Here is a 16,621-nt window from a genome sequence, read left to right as displayed (position 1 = left end):
CATTTTTGTCTAGGATATATCATAATGGTACATGCTAGGCTGGTTTCAGAATGTAGTGTTGCTGGTGGTATAGCGGTTAAGAGAGCTATCTACCATGCACTCAGACCTGGGTTCAATTCCCATCCAAGGTATGTAAGCTGGCTTTTGAAAGCCTACAAATCTTTAAGCAAGCTCATATTTCTCTAGGATATATCATAATGGTACATGCTAGGCTGGGTTCAGAATGTAGTGTTGGTGGTGGTATAGCGGTTAAGAGAGCTATCTACCAAGCACTCAGACCTGGGTTCAATTCCCGGCCAAGACCTGGGTTCAATTCCCGGCCAAGGTGTATAAGCTGGCTTTTGAAATTCTACAATTCCTTGGAAGATGAGACCCTCCTCCCTTCGGGAGGAGGGAGGAGAGAGAGAGATACACTGCCTGATGTTGTAAAGCAGTGTAGACCTGTAATTGAACATTGAATGAGATTTTTGCCTTGGACTTTTGATGTGTATTTCACTCCAGGTATTACATAGTTACATAGTTATTTTGGTTGAAAAAAGACATATGTCCATCGAGTTCAACCAGAGAACAAAGTACAACACCAGCCTGCTCCCTCACATATCCCTGTTGATCCAGAGATCCCTTGAAACATGTTTTCTATAATTTTTCCAGCCGGTAGACATTTTTCTAAATTTTTAAGTTCGCCTCCCCATTGAAGTCTATTGCGGTTCGCGAACTTTTCCGCAAACCGAACCTTCCGCGGAGGTTCGCGACATCTCTAATTACAGTTGGAAGATTGAGACTCTTCTGCATCTGTAATTTGCAACAGTGCTGTTTCCTTTGTGAAGACAGAAGCAAAGAAAGCATTTAATAACTCTGCCTTACCTTGGTCATCCACCATTGAGTTACCACCCTTATCCTTTAGGAGTCCTATACAGTCAACCTTTCTTTTTTTAGAGTTGATGTACTTGTAAAACTTTTTTGGGTTAGATTTGATATCACTAGCGATTTGATTTTCAACTTCGATCTTTGCCAGCCTAACTTCTTTTTTACAATTTTTATTGACTCCTTATAATTGCTTAGTGCAGCCTCGGTCCCCTCCTGTTTTAGGACCTTATAGGCATTCTTTTTCCTCTTCATTTTATCTCTAACCTTTCTATTCATCCATAGAGGCCTTTTTTTATTCCTAGACATTTTGTTTCCATATGGGATAAGTGGTATGTAGTGACTGCACACTCCAGCACTGCTTCCAGTCGACGTGCCCGGCCAACGATCCAGCAGCACTCAGGATCAATAGACGAAACAGCAAGGAAGAAGCCGGCACCGTCTATGAACAATTTTCTGCTCTTTTATTGCATATAGGATATTCCAGCAGTTATAAGCAACGTTTCAAGGCTGCACGCCTCTTTATCAAGCTTGCTGAAAGTCAATTACACCTTATACACTGACACATGGGTATATATACACAGCATGGTTAACAGCAACCAATGAAATTCAAATATGTATACACCAATCACAATAGTCCTAATATGTCGGACCTGATGGGGAACTTACATGCTGGTGCTTTGATAGGACGTAGTAGGGTGGATCCTCCCACCTGTCAAGCCCCTCTTGGCAGACAGCTGACACCCCCTGGGTCCGCCTATCACAACGGAGAGCCCACTCCTCCGCCCACGGCGGACCTGAGTGAAGCCCCATGTGATGACTCACAGTAGGCGGCGCCAAAGCGCCGTCCCTGTGCATCTCGGCGGATACTATGGAGACGCGAGCGGCAACACGCCGCTGACGTCACCAGATGACTCTAGGGGGGAGGCAGCCTCCGGCCAATCAGGGTCAACCCACGTAAGTGCGGCGTGGACGTCGCACTTCTAAAATACAACATGATGCCATCTATCAGATGCATCTACCTCATATGGCTAATTTGCATAAATAAACATAGGTGGCCATACTCATACTACATACTCTCATAAAGCTCTTATCCAAACCACATAGGAGAGGAGAAGTAAGGGAGAAGGACCAGAGGAGTAAAGTATGAAAAGAATATAGAAAAATAGAACTGTGTAGGGACAGGGAGGAAAAAATAAAGATAAAAACCTAACAAGTTAAAAATAAAAAAATAAGAAATAAAAAATAAAAAATAAGAGGAAAAGAATAAACACTGTAGACAAAGATTGGCATATACAGATAGCAATGTCCTTATAGGGGAACGGCACCAGACCAATCCATTACAATTAAAGGGACAGTGTCTCAGATATGACGATACATTCGCTGGACCCAACCAAAGCATTATCTATTAGGGGAGACTGGGTACAATGGAGCAGAGGACAAGAATAGCAGAAAAAACTACAAAAATGGTAATAAATCAAATTCTCGATTTAATCCTCTAGGCTCCATTGTATCCAGTCTCTTAATCCAATAAGCCTCCCTCCACAGTAATTTTTTTAGGCGATCTCCCCCTCTTCTCAAGGGTGCTATTTTTTCTACAACCATAAATCGCAGCTGACTGACATGGTGACCTGCTTGAGCAAAGTGAAATGCTACAGCTTGATCTGTTAGTTTTTCCCTAATAGCATGTTTGTGTGATGACAAGCGTTTTTTTAATTTTTGAGTGGTTTGCCCAATATATAATAAGCCACAAGGGCATTTTAGGGCATAGACCACATAATCTGAATCGCAGGTATGCCACCCCTTAATTGGAATTTTGGTTCCCTGATGGGGATGTAATATCGCTGGACCCTTGATGACAGAGCTGCAATGAACACAATTGAGACAGGGGTATGTCCCCCTCCTCTGGGTAGAAGTGACATCACTATTGGCGTTTACGTCAGCATGTACTAGACGGTCCCTAAGTATAGGGGGTCTTTTGTAAGAGATTAGTGGGGGGTTCCTAAAATGCGCAATGTCTGGGAAACTATCGGCTAGCAAATGCCAATGTCGTTTGATAATCTTTGAGGTACCTATTAGTCAGTTTCAAAGAATACAACATATAGTTGAGGACGGGGAGACACGGGAGCAGAGACTTGATGAGATGCAACACAAGTTTGAAAATAGGGGATATCCAGTGGAAATTTTGCAGAGAGCACGTAATAGAGCTAATGTACAATATGGGGGACAGAGGAATAGACAACAGATACGGGATCGTGTTCCATTTGTCACGGTATATAATACACAAAGCCCGAGTATCTCAAAGATTATCAAACGACATTGGCATTTGCTAGCCGATAGTTTCCCAGACATTGCGCATTTTAGGAACCCCCCACTAATCTCTTACAAAAGACCCCCTATACTTAGGGACCGTCTAGTACATGCTGATGTAAACGCCAATAGTGATGTCACTTCTACCCAGAGGAGGGGGACATACCCCTGTCTCAATTGTGTTCATTGCAGCTCTGTCATCAAGGGTCCAGCGATATTACATCCCCATCAGGGAACCAAAATTCCAATTAAGGGGTGGCATACCTGCGATTCAGATTATGTGGTCTATGCCCTAAAATGCCCTTGTGGCTTATTATATATTGGGCAAACCACTCAAAAATTAAAAAAACGCTTGTCATCACACAAACATGCTATTAGGGAAAAACTAACAGATCAAGCTGTAGCATTTCACTTTGCTCAAGCAGGTCACCATGTCAGACAGCTGCGATTTATGGTTGTAGAAAAAATAGCACCCTTGAGAAGAGGGGGAGATCGCCTAAAAAAATTACTGTGGAGGGAGGCTTATTGGATTAAGAGACTGGATACAATGGAGCCTAGAGGATTAAATCGAGAATTTGATTTATTACCGTTTTTGTAGTTTTTTCTGCTATTCTTGTCCTCTGCTCCATTGTACCCAGTCTCCCCTAATAGATAATGCTTTGGTTGGGTCCAGCGAATGTATCGTCATATCTGAGACACTGTCCCTTTAATTGTAATGGATTGGTCTGGTGCCGTTCCCCTATAAGGACATTGCTATCTGTATATGCCAATCTTTGTCTACAGTGTTTATTCTTTTCCTCTTATTTTTTATTTTTTATTTTTTATTTCTTATTTTTTTATTTTTAACTTGTTAGGTTTTTATCTTTATTTTTTCCTCCCTGTCCCTACACAGTTCTATTTTTCTATATTCTTTTCATACTTTACTCCTCTGGTCCTTCTCCCTTACTTCTCCTCTCCTATGTGGTTTGGATAAGAGCTTTATGAGAGTATGTAGTATGAGTATGGCCACCTATGTTTATTTATGCAAATTAGCCATATGAGGTAGATGCATCTGATAGATGGCATCATGTTGTATTTTAGAAGTGCGACGTCCACGCCGCACTTACGTGGGTTGACCCTGATTGGCCGGAGGCTGCCTCCCCCCTAGAGTCATCTGGTGACGTCAGCGGCGTGTTGCCGCTCGCGTCTCCATAGTATCCGCCGAGACGCACAGGGACGGCGCTTTGGCGCCGCCTACTGTGAGTCATCACATGGGGCTTCACTCAGGTCCGCCGTGGGCGGAGGAGTGGGCTCTCCGTTGTGATAGGCGGACCCAGGGGGTGTCAGCTGTCTGCCAAGAGGGGCTTGACAGGTGGGAGGATCCACCCTACTACGTCCTATCAAAGCACAAGCATGTAAGTTCCCCATCTGGTCCGTCATATTAGGACTATTGTGATTGGTGTATACATATTTGAATTTCATTGGTTGCTGTTAACCATGCTGTGTATATATACCCATGTGTCAGTGTATAAGGTGTAATTGACTTTCAGCAAGCTTGATAAAGAGGCGTGCAGCCTTGAAACGTTGCTTATAACTGCTGGAATATCCTATATGCAATAAAAGAGCAGAAAATTGTTCATAGACGGTGCCGGCTTCTTCCTTGCTGTTTCCATATGGGATATACATACTACAATATTGATTGAGAATAAGTTTAAAAGCTTGCCATTTCCCTTCAGTGGCCTCCCCTTGTAGTACATTATCCCAGTTCACCAAACTAAGTGCCTGCCTAAGTTGATTGAACTTTGCTTTTCTAAAATTCCTAGTTTTAGTGGTCCCGCTGCCCCGTGGCACCAGTCACCAGATCAAACGTTATGTTGTGATCACTATTTCCCAAATGTTCTTGAACCTGCACATTTGATACATTATCTGGTCTATTAGAAATAATCAGTAACGCATTCCCCCTAGTTGGTTCCGTTACCATTTGAGTCAAGTAATTATCCTGTAGTGCTGCCAGAAATGTGCTGCTTTTACCACAATAGGTAGCCTCAATACTCCAGTCAATGTCTGGAAAGTTGAAGTCACCCATAACTATGACCTCATTTTTACTTGCAGCTTTTTCAATCTGCTGTAGTAATCGCAGTTCTGCAGTTTCATTAATATGAGGTGGCCTGTAGCATACCCCAATAAGCAATTGGCAACTTTTATTTCCACCATGAATATTTACCCAAACGGACTCCACATCTTCAAATCTTCCTCTATCTCATCGTTGAGGACAGCTGTAAAATAATTCTTAACAGAGAGACAAACCCCTCCACCTTTTTTCCCTGTTCTATCCTTCCTAAACACATTGTATCCCTCTAAATTAGCTATCCAGTCATGGCTTTTATCCATCCATGTCTCGGTTATTCCCACAATGTCATAGCCTTTGTCATTCAGAATGAACTCTAGTTCGTCTATTTTATTTGCTAGGCTACGAGCATTGGTTACCACGCACTTTATATTTTTACCACCACATTTACCAATTTTGTTTACATGAAATGGGCTACTTGAAGTTTTACCAACCTCCTGTAACAATTGGTGTCGGCAATAACAGATTTTCTGATTATTGGTGATCTGCAGTATCACCAATAATACAGATGTTATACATGATTATGTAGTGATCTGCAGAATCACCAATAATGCAAGTATAGCAAGACACAAGATAAAAAATGTGAGAACAGGTGTTTGGTGCAACAGTAATGCAAGGAATACTGATCACCCGAGGAGCGGGTGATTCAGACTGCACTGCAGCCGATGATCACCTGAGGAGCAGGTGATTAACACTATACTGCAACTCCTAATAACAAGTGTAGCAGAGTGCACTGTAGCAACTGGTCACCTGAGGAGCAGGTAATTCAGACAATACGGCAGCTACTGGTCGCCTGAGGAGCAGGTGATTACAGACTGAACTGCAGTTACTGGTCACCTGAGGAGCAGGTGAGTAAGACTGTACTGCAACTATTAGTCTCCTGAGGAGCAGGTGACTATCTGCACAGGAAATCCCTCACCAGAGACTAGGCACTCTAGTGAGGGTAGAAAAGTCAGACAGGCAGGTTCGGCAACACACGGACAGATAAGGTACAAAGACAGAAGGCTAAATCAGAGTAGTATACAGGCTGAGTCGGCAACAAGATCAGAAAAGCACAGAATCAGTAAGCAGAAGAGTAGTCAAGGCTAGCAGAAGGTCATAACAAATAATACAATTCAATTAGTACTTTAGATATCAACAGAACTGACAATGGCCTCAATTCACTAAGTTTATCTCCTGTCTTTAATAACTCTTCTAGAGTTGTTACCATGGTGATAAGGCATGTAGTATTCAGGAAACATTTTACCTCAGGCAAACCTAAAGTTAACTCTTCTGTCTTTAAGTTAACTCTTGAATCCTTAAAATAACTCCAGAGTTAAAGACAGGCTGTTTATTAACTGCATGTGAAAATAACTACAGAGTAGGTAAATTAACTACAGAGGAGGTAAAATAACTACAGAGGAGGTAACTTAACTACAGAGGAGGTAACTTAAGGAATGAAGAGATAAGATAACTCTCTCTTATGTGGAGGTAAGTTTTCTCTTTCCTTATTATCTCCAGCATGATCTTAGTGAATTGAGGCCTAAGTGTGGATCCCCAGCTCCTGCTGTTTCTAGGCACACTTTGGGATCTGAACTAAGGTCTGAGTGCTAACACGTAGCATATGCAACAGCAGACGAGGAACAACTGACAGGCATGTCCTATATATACTGGGAGCGCTCCTTAGCACCACCCCAGTCACTAAGCCAATCAGGATCTGTGTTGGAGTCAGCTGACCGGCTGATCAGCTGACTCTCCTTCTGCTTGCATAAAGGTCTTGTCTGTGCGCGCGCGCGCGTAGATCTCAGTCTATGTGCGACTGAAGGACCAGGCAAAGTTCCATCATGTAACCGTGTGGCGGAGGCCGCCGGCTGAGACGCAGGGACAGCCGCCATGCCGCTCAGCGCTGCGGTGGCCTCTCCCACATTCACCATAGTCCCAGGCAAATCTCCATCATGTACCCGCACGACGGAATCTGCCGGCTGAGACGCGGAGATAGCCGCCATGCCGCTCCCTGTTGCGGCGGCATCTCCGCTATGCTTTACACCTCCTTAATCTTTACACTGTCCCCCCCCCCTCTCCACCCCCCATAATGTTAGGCTCCCACTGTCTTTTTACCTTATCTTGTCTACGTATTGAGACTTTATCCTCCCGCCTCCCCCCAGATCCTAGTTTAAAATCTCCTCCAACCGTTTAGCCATCTTCTCCCCCAATGCAGCTGCACCTTCCCCATTAAGGTGCAGTCCATCCCATCATACAACCTCACTTAAGTTTCACGCTCCTTCTAACCATAAATCTAAATCCCACCCTCTCCTCCGGTCTCTCTGCCTCCTACTTTTCCTTGCTGCAGGTGGCATTTCACCAAACCTCGGACCCTCTCTGCCAGCTCACTCCTCACTCTTACATTCTAATCTTACTGCTAACAGCAAGTCACATGCACATCCCAACCGCTAGAACCTCATTAATATTCCTCTTCTCCCCCATCTATCTCTGCTGCCCTTTGGAATGCCCGCTCAGTCAGCAAAAAACTCCCTTTCATCCATGACCTTTTCAATTACAATGCCTTCACCTTTCCTGGGGTCACAGAAACATGGCTGATTCCTTCTGATGCCTATCACCTGCCACCCTTTCTTCTGGGGGATCCAACTTTAGTCACACTCCTAGAAGCCGGAATAAACATGCAGGTGGTGTGGGCATTCTTCTCTCTGATAGATGCTCCTTTAAGCTGCTCACTCCCATTACTTCTCTTTCTCTACCATCCTTTGAAGTCCATGCAGTCTGATTATACTTTCCCTGTAACGTCCAGATCGCAATTATCTACCGCCCTCCAGGCCCTGCTTCTGTCTTCTTAGATCACTTTTCTGCATAGCTTCTCCAATTCCTGTCCTCCGAAATCCCTACCATCATTATGGGTGACTTTAACATTCATGTTGACATCAACATTTCTGTAGCCACCAAAGTTCTGTCACTTACTACGGCCTGTCTCAGCGGAACCACTGTTCCAACTCACTCTAATGGTCATACACTCGACCTCATATTCACTTATCTCTGTTCTATCACTGGTTTCACTAATACTCCACTCCCACTCTCTGATCATAACTTACTAAACTTCTCTCTCTCCCCCTCTCTTCCTACCACGCGGCCTCAAGCACGCTCACACATACACAGGAACTACCGTAACATAGACATGCAATCTGTCTCTGATGCCTTAGCACCTCTCCTCGCACAACCATTTACTGACCCAGACTTAGCAGCTACACACTACCCCAGCTCAATCACGCAAGTCATGGATGCAACTGCACCTCTCACCAAGGTGTGCACACACTATGTCAGTCACCAACCCTAGATGACCAAAGCTAATAAATGGCTAAAGGGGTGCTCTAGGGTAACTGAACAGCATTGGAGAAAAAAACAATATTAATGAGGACTTAATTTCATACAAAAAAAGCCTTGAACAATTTTAGAATTGCTCTCTCTTATGCAAAACAATCATACTTTTCCTCCCTCATACCCTCCCACTTGCACAATCCAAAGAGCACTTTCAACTCCCTTCTCTGTCCACCCCCTCCTCCTCCTTCTTTATGCTTATCAGCTGAAGAATTTGCAACATTCTTAACGGATAAAATTGCCAAAATCTGTACCATTCAGTCCTCAAATTCCATATCACTCCTCGTCGATTGCTCTCTTTTCGCCTTCTCTCCACTCTCCGAACATTCTCTCTCCTCTCTAATCTCCAAATCTCATCTAACCACCTGTTCTTTGGATCCTATCCCATCCCATCTCATTCCACAGCTATCCTCATCCCTCATCCCTGCCCTAATATTGCTGTTTAACCTATCCCTCTCCACTGGAATTTTTCCATCCTCACTCAAGAAGGTTGTTGTAACACCACTACTTAAAAAAACACCTCTAGACTCCACTGCACTTGCCAACTAACGCCCAGTGTCACTTCTCCCATTTGCATCTAAATTACTTGAACACCACATTCATGTTGAACTTAGCCAGTATTTATCTGAAAATTTCCAACTTGATCAGTTCCAGTCTGGCTTCCGGGCAAACCACTCCACAGAAACAGGCATTACTAAAGTGGCCAATGATCTCCTCACAGCTAAATCCCTACTCATCCTTCTAGATCTGTCACCAGGATTTGACACTGCCAACCACACTTTACTCCTACAGATCCTTTCATCTATAGGAATAAAGGGTCTCGCTCTCTCCTGGATATCTTCCTACCTCTCTGTAAGGTAGGTCTTTCACTGTTTCTTATTCCGATCAGACCTCCTCTTCACATCCTTTGTCTGTATCAGTACCTCAAGGCTCTGTCCTCGGTCCCTTCCTCTTTTCCATCTACATACACGGCCTTGATAACTTAATCAACTCATTTGGCTTTTAATACCACCTATATGCAGATGATACGCAACTGTGCCTCTCGGCCCCAGACCTTAACTCCCTCCTCACACGGGTTTCCGACTGTCTGTCTGCTATATCCTCTTACATGTCCTCTAGCTTCTGAAAACATAATATAAATAAAAGAAAACTAATCATCTTTCCATCATCTCTGGCCACCTCTTTGCCTGATATTACAATAAATGTTAATAACACGCCTATAACTTCAGTTCCCAAAGCATGGTGCTTAGGAGTAATATTTGATTCTTCCCTCTCATTTATTCCTCACATTAATTCCTTAACCAGATCCTGTCATCTCCATCTCAAAAACGTAACACGCATCCAACCTTTTTTTCACTCAGGACACAACTAAAATGTTAGTACATGCTCTTATTATATCTCGTTTGGACTATTGATATATAATGCTTGGTGGACTTCCAACTAAATGACTGGCACCCCTCCAATCTGTACTGAACTCTGCTGCTCGTCTCATTCATCTCTCTTCTTGGTCTTCCTCTGTGGTTCCTCTCTGTCAAGCTCTTCACTGGCTACCATTTAACCAGAGGATCCAGTTCAAACTCTTAACCCTAACCTACAAAGCTCCCCACAATCTCTCTCTCCTGTACATCTCCCCACTAGTTTCCAGATACCAACCCATCCGCAATCTCAGATCTGCACACAAGTTTCTTTTATCCTCTTCTATTCAGTTACCTCCTCACATTCACGTGTACAAGACTTCTCACGAGCCTCATCCCTCATCTGGAATGCCCTTCCACAGCACATCCGCCACTCTCCCACCTTTGAAATCTTTAAATGCTCTATAAAAACTCACCTTTTCCAGCAAGCATATGCTCTATCTTAGGACATGCACCCTTTGACCTTGTGTCTAGTTTTATTCCTTACTAAATAACTTAATCACGCACTCGCTGTTGTAGGGGTCTTCGGGGCTGGGTGCTGGACGGGAGGTACATTTCCCCGTTATTTGGACTGTGGTCCGGGTATTGTTAGCAGCAAGCCAGCTTGCTGCCTTTGTTATTTTTTCAGGGCCGGAGTCCCGGAATGGGAGGGAGGGAAGGAAGGGCGGGCCTTCCCATTCCACCCAGGTGCACACCTGGTTTTCTGTAGAGCTGAAGGGAAGCTCTAACACATTTGCATATCAGGAAGCAGCTCACATGCAGTAGGGTGGAGTTGATGTGGAGGAGCATGTGTGCTGCTGAGCTCCTGAAAAGGCTGTTTGGAGATATTTCTGGAAGCCAAACCATACTTTGGTCTGCTGTTTGTATGACTTTGGCTTAAAGGGGTTCTTTTGCGAATGATGAAAAAAAATAACCTATTAAAAATCCTTTTAAAATAGTGTGAAAAGTTTTTCAAAAGAATTAATGGTTTCATCAAAGCAACATGTTATCCTTAGTGTAGGTAAACACTGATGGATGACGGACTGGGAGGCTAATCCATTTGTTGGGGTGTTTTTTTTATTTGCATTTCACAAACATAACTCCTGCCTACCTAGTCTTCAGTGGTGTAATCCACTGCTGTCAGGAGTTGCCGTTAGAGCTGTTATCGGCTGATCTCCTCCGTATTTTCTTCTTGTACTCACACACCGAGAAAGGACCACCCTCCCCCCCTCCCTGCAGGAATGGCTAAGGCAGATGCCGGAAATTATTTAGCGAGTGCGTCATGTGTTCACATAGTTGCCTGGCAACCAGACTCCGGCATCTGTGCAGAATAGTTTGTATCTTCTGCAAGCCAGTCATTTGCTATCAGCTGTTGTGTGTCCCCTTATTGAACTCTTAGTTCTCCTGGCAGCTAAAACAAGAAAAGGGGACTCACTCGCTTGCAGAAGATACAAACTATTCTGCACAGATGCCGGAGTCTGATTACCAGGCAACTATGTAAACACATGACGTACTCTCTGAATAGTTGCCGGCATCTGCCTTAGCCATTCCTGCAGGGGGGGGGAGGGTGGTCCTTTCTCTGTGTGTGAGAACAAGAAGAAAATACGTAGGAGATCAGTCGATAACAGCTCTAACGGCAACTCCTGACAGCAGTGGATTACTCCACTGAAGACTAGGTAGGCAGGAGTTATGTTTGTGAAATGCAAGTAAAAAAAAAACATCCCTAACAAATGATTAAAGCCTCCCAGTCTGTCATCCATCAGTGTTTACCTACACTGAGGATAACATGTTGCTTTGATGAAACCATTCATTCTTTTGAAAAACTTTTCACACTATTTTAGAAGGATTTTTATTAGATTATGCATAAACCACTTTTTTTTTTCCGTCATTCGCGAAAGAAACCCTTTAAATGAACTGTATCTGAATAAGCTGAACTATTACTACTGTTATATGGACTACAAAGCTGAAGTAAGCTTACCATGCGAAATGCTTGAATCTCTGTGCCGACCAATTAGCGCCTGTATTTACAGACATATTCAAAGCATCTCTAGAACTCTCAATTGTTCCTGCCTGTTTTAAATGCGCAACTATTGTACCAATTCAAAAAAAAAACAAAACCTACATGTTTAAATGATTACAGGCCTGTTGCCCTGACATCACTGGTCATGAAAGCATTTGAAAAACTGATAATGACTTATCTGAAATCCATCACAGATCCCCTGCTGGACTCTTTGCAATTTGCCTACAGACCTAACAGATCCGCAGACGATGCCGTGAACATGTGTATGCATTATGTACTACAGCATTTAGATAACCCAGGAACCTACACCAGGATTTTATTTATAGATTTCAGCTCTGCATTTAATACCATAATTCCATCACTGCTGCACAGCAAGCTATCCCAGCTACACATACCTGAATCCCTCTGCAAATGGATAACCGACTTCTTAACCGACAGAAGACAGCGTGTTAGACTTGGTAAACTCACATCAAGCTCTCTGACAGTCAGTACTGGTGCACCCCAGGGCTGTGTGCTTTCCCCACTGCTGTACTCACTTTACACCAATGACTGCATCTCCACAGATCCATCTGTTAAGGTTCTGAAGTTTGCAGACGACACAACAGTTGTTGGTCTCATTCAAAACGGGGATGAGTCTGCATACAGGCATGTGGTGGGACAGCTTTCCTCCTGGTGCAGCAGCAACAACTTAGAACTAAATGCTCTCAAAACCATGGAGATGATAATAGACTTTAGGAGATCTCCCCCCCCAGCACCTCCCCTTAACCATAAATGGATCCACAATAACCCAAGTAGAGTCATACAAGTTTCTTGGGTCCACGATCTCAAACGACTTAAAATGGGACAACAACACTGCCACTATTGTCAAGAAAGCACAACAGAGAATGTACCATCTGCGGCAGCTGAAAAAGTTTGGCCTACCTCAAAATCTAATGGTGCAGTTCTACACTGCAATCATCGAATCCACCATAACATCATCCATGACTGTATGGTTCAGCTCCTGCTCAGCATTAGAAAAGGGGAGGCTGCAGCGCATCATCCGATCAGCGGAAAGGATAATTGGCTGTAGCTTACCTTCCCTGCAGGATCTTTACACTAGCAGGTGCAGAAAGAGAGCGACCAAAATTGCCTCTGACCCCTCTCACCCAGCTCACTCCATCTTCCAGCGCATGCCTTCAGGAGTAAGATTCCGGTCAATCGCTACCAAAACCTCCAGACACAGGAACAGTTTTTTTCCTCAAGCGGTAGCCATACTTAATGCTGAACCACGTTAGAGCTGCTAGGACTGAAAGTAATCAGCACAGAACTAAACATGAACAATTCTCACATTGCTTACTGCCACTATACTTATAATGTCCTTAACTTGTAATATTCACACTGTCTGTCCTTGTATTGTTTTTTGTTTGTGTTTGTTAAGCAACTGCCAAGACAAATTCCTTGTAGGTGCAAACTTACTTGGCGAAAAATAAATTGATTCTGATTCTGATTCTGATTTATTTTCCAATTTATGCTGGAGAAAATCTGTTTATATTACTGCTGCAAAATAAACGGACTTTGTGTTTTATACAACTGTGTACAGCGTGCTGGCTGCGATCCCCTAAACATCACAACTGGTGCTCGGATGCGGGCAGCGCAGCACTGCAGGAAAAGTTCCATTTAAAAAGTGACATTTAAAGGGCCAGTCTCCTTGTTTGCATAATGGAGGAGTTGGTGAAGCAGTTGGCCTTAGCAACTGTGCAGCTGCAGCAGAGCATTGTGACTCAGCAGGCAAGCATGGTGACTCAGCAGCATGCCACAAAAGCCCTGCAAGAGGCCACAGAGGCACAGTCCAAAATGCTGGTTGAGGCAGTGCAACAGCTAGCCCAAGGGAGAGAGACAGCAGGCGTTGCCCCTAGCAACCAAGCGATGGTGAGAGCCAGTCACTTTCTGCAGAAACTGACACCGACAGATGATGTGGAAGCCTTTCTAAAAACGTTTGAGAGGACAGCAGAGCGGGAAGGATGGCTGAAAGATAAATGGGCTGGTCTCCTTGCACCGTTCCTGACGGGAGAACCCCAGAAGGCCTATAATGACCTCACCCCTGCAGACGCCCTCAACTATGATCGGCTAAAGGTAGAAATCCTGGCCCGACTAGTTGTGTCCACAGCGGTCCAGGCACAGTGGGTGTACAGCTGGAGGTACCTGATGGATCGTCTAGCAAGGTCGCAAATGCATGATCTCATCCAACTGGCGACAAAGTGGCTGCAACCAGAGGTACTCACCGGTTCCCAGATGGTGGAGCGATTTGTGCTAGACCAGTTTCTGCCTGCCTTGCCAGTGGAACTTCAGCGATGGGTCAGTCATGCAGACCCCAAAACAGCTGAGCAGCTGGTGGAGATGGGGGAGAGGTTCACTACAGTGGAGGATCGGCTTTCTTCAAAACGTCAGGCCGGCCCAACTTTGTCCCGTGTTACAAGGTTCCCTTACACTGGAAAGGGTATTTCATGGAACCCCGGAACCAGCATCAACAGCAACGGTGAAGTATCACCCGCAACTCCTCAGAAGTTGCCACCTGCTAAAGTGGCACCTCGGAAGGGAGGTGCTATACAGTGTTGGCGATGTTCTGCCTGGGGTCACAATAGAGCTCAGTGTCCACTACAGGAGGAACCCATGCAGTGTGATGGGCTACAGAAGGTTTCCTTCTTTGCCTAGGAAGTGTGCCTGGCCGAGTGCCAGGAACGTTTTGTATGCACCGTTCGTGTGAACCAGGTACCTGCTAAAGCCTTGCTGGACCCAGGTAGTATGGTAACCATGGTGCACGCTAAACTGATTGGAGAAATTGACACTGTACTTAAACCACTCAAGGTCGTTTGCATCCATGGAGATACAAAGACATATCCTGTGGTGCCTGTGTCAATTGCAACGGACTGTGGAACAATTACTCACGCCGTCGGAGTGGTAAGAAATCTGATGCATCAGGTGATATTTGGACAAGACTTTCCATTATTTTGGGAACTATGGGAGAATCTGAAAGGGAAGTTATTTAAAGTTGCTGATAATAACTTAGCCCCTACTCCCCTTCCAGTAGAGACTGATGTACAAAGACTGGATGAAATTGTCCCAGAAGATGTATTATTGCAAAATTGTGAAAATGTTGCTGACCATCCATGTCGGGACCCTAAACTGTTTTCTGAGGCGAGGGGGATGATTCCCCATTGCAGGTTATGCTGGGCGAGGACGATGAGGAATCTTCCTCCTACTCTATGTTCCCCGACCTAGATGTGTCAAAAGGTACCTTCATTACTGCGCAGACGCAGGATCCAACGTTATCCCATGCTAGAGAACAGGTATCTGTTGTGAATGGGGTTTCCCAGGAACCTGGGGCGGAGGAGAGATTCCCTCATTTTGCAGTTAATGGGAATCTGTTATATTGGGTTGCAAATGTCAGAGATGAGGTTGTTGAGCAGCTGCTAGTGCCTTAAGCATTTCGGAGGATGGTACTAGACTTGGCTCACAATGAAGCATTGGAAGGTAATCCTGGGAAAAAATGGAGGCGTGGATAACTGGTAGGTTTTTTTGGCCTGGGTTAAAGGCCGAAGTAAAGAATTATTGCGCTTTTTGCCCCACCTGTCAGTTAACTATGCCAGTGTCCCATTTTTGAAACCCTTTGGTGCCCTTGCCAATAATAGAGGTTCCATTTGAGCGCATTGCCATGGATATAGTGGCGCCATTGGTAAAGTCTGCCAGGGGGCACCAATATATCCTTGTAATACTCAACTATGCTACTTGCTACACAGAAGCCTTTCCTTTAAGAAAAACTATGTCCAAAGCTATCGCCTGAGAACTATTTAATATGTTCACTCGGACAGGTTTTCCCAAGGAAATCCTTATGGACCAAGGGACTCCGTTTATGTCTAAAGTTATGGCTGATGTGTGTAAACTGTTCCAGATCAAGCAGATGAGAACCTCTGTTTATTACCCCCCAGACAGATGGGCTGGTTGAACGGTTTAATAAATTGAGTTTCAGAAACCAAATTTCATCTGTAGTTAAATCTTCCTAATTTCATCTGAAAGACATTGCAAAGATTAAACATCTGACTTCCCCAGAGGATCTTCCAAACCTAATTCACGCCTTCATCACATCACGGCTGGTGATGCTCGGATACCCCTTTTTATAATTCGAGTTTGGTCGAATTCGAATAGTAAATTATTTGAATTCGGTCGAATATTCGAGTCGAATATTTTTTACTATTTGATTCGACCTTGGACTTCGACCTCACTATTCGAGTCGGTATTCAAGCTCATTATTCGAGCTGACTATTCGAATTGGCCTTAAATAGCTTCCAACACTTGTTTTGAGGGTGAATGATGCAAGAAACATCTTTTTTTCCAAGTAACAACAGCAAGTGATTATGTGGGGATGTTCCTTTAAAAAAAAAAAAAAAGGTGGAAAGAGAAGTTGTGTCCAAAATTTTGTTCAGTAATGTATATACTTCTTCTTCATCTTCTTTTTCTATATCTTCTTCTTCGTATTATTTTTCTATATCTTCTTCTTCGTATTATTTTTCTATATCTTCTTCT

The 16,621-nt window shown here is 44.0% G+C and overlaps 1 protein-coding gene across 4 annotated transcripts in view; it reads left to right on the top strand.

Moving 5' to 3' along the window:
* Positions 1-16,621, top strand: part of TRAF3IP3 (TRAF3 interacting protein 3) — a 513,908-nt gene that overhangs the window by 252,305 nt on the left and 244,982 nt on the right. The gene's annotated exons all lie outside the window — the stretch shown is intronic.

Source organism: Hyperolius riggenbachi, chromosome 2 (assembly GCF_040937935.1).
Source record: "Hyperolius riggenbachi isolate aHypRig1 chromosome 2, aHypRig1.pri, whole genome shotgun sequence".
Classification (NCBI taxonomy): Eukaryota; Metazoa; Chordata; class Amphibia; order Anura; family Hyperoliidae; genus Hyperolius; species Hyperolius riggenbachi.
The sequence above is the reverse complement of the archived record's forward strand: the minus strand, read 5'-3'. Positions and strand labels throughout refer to the sequence as shown.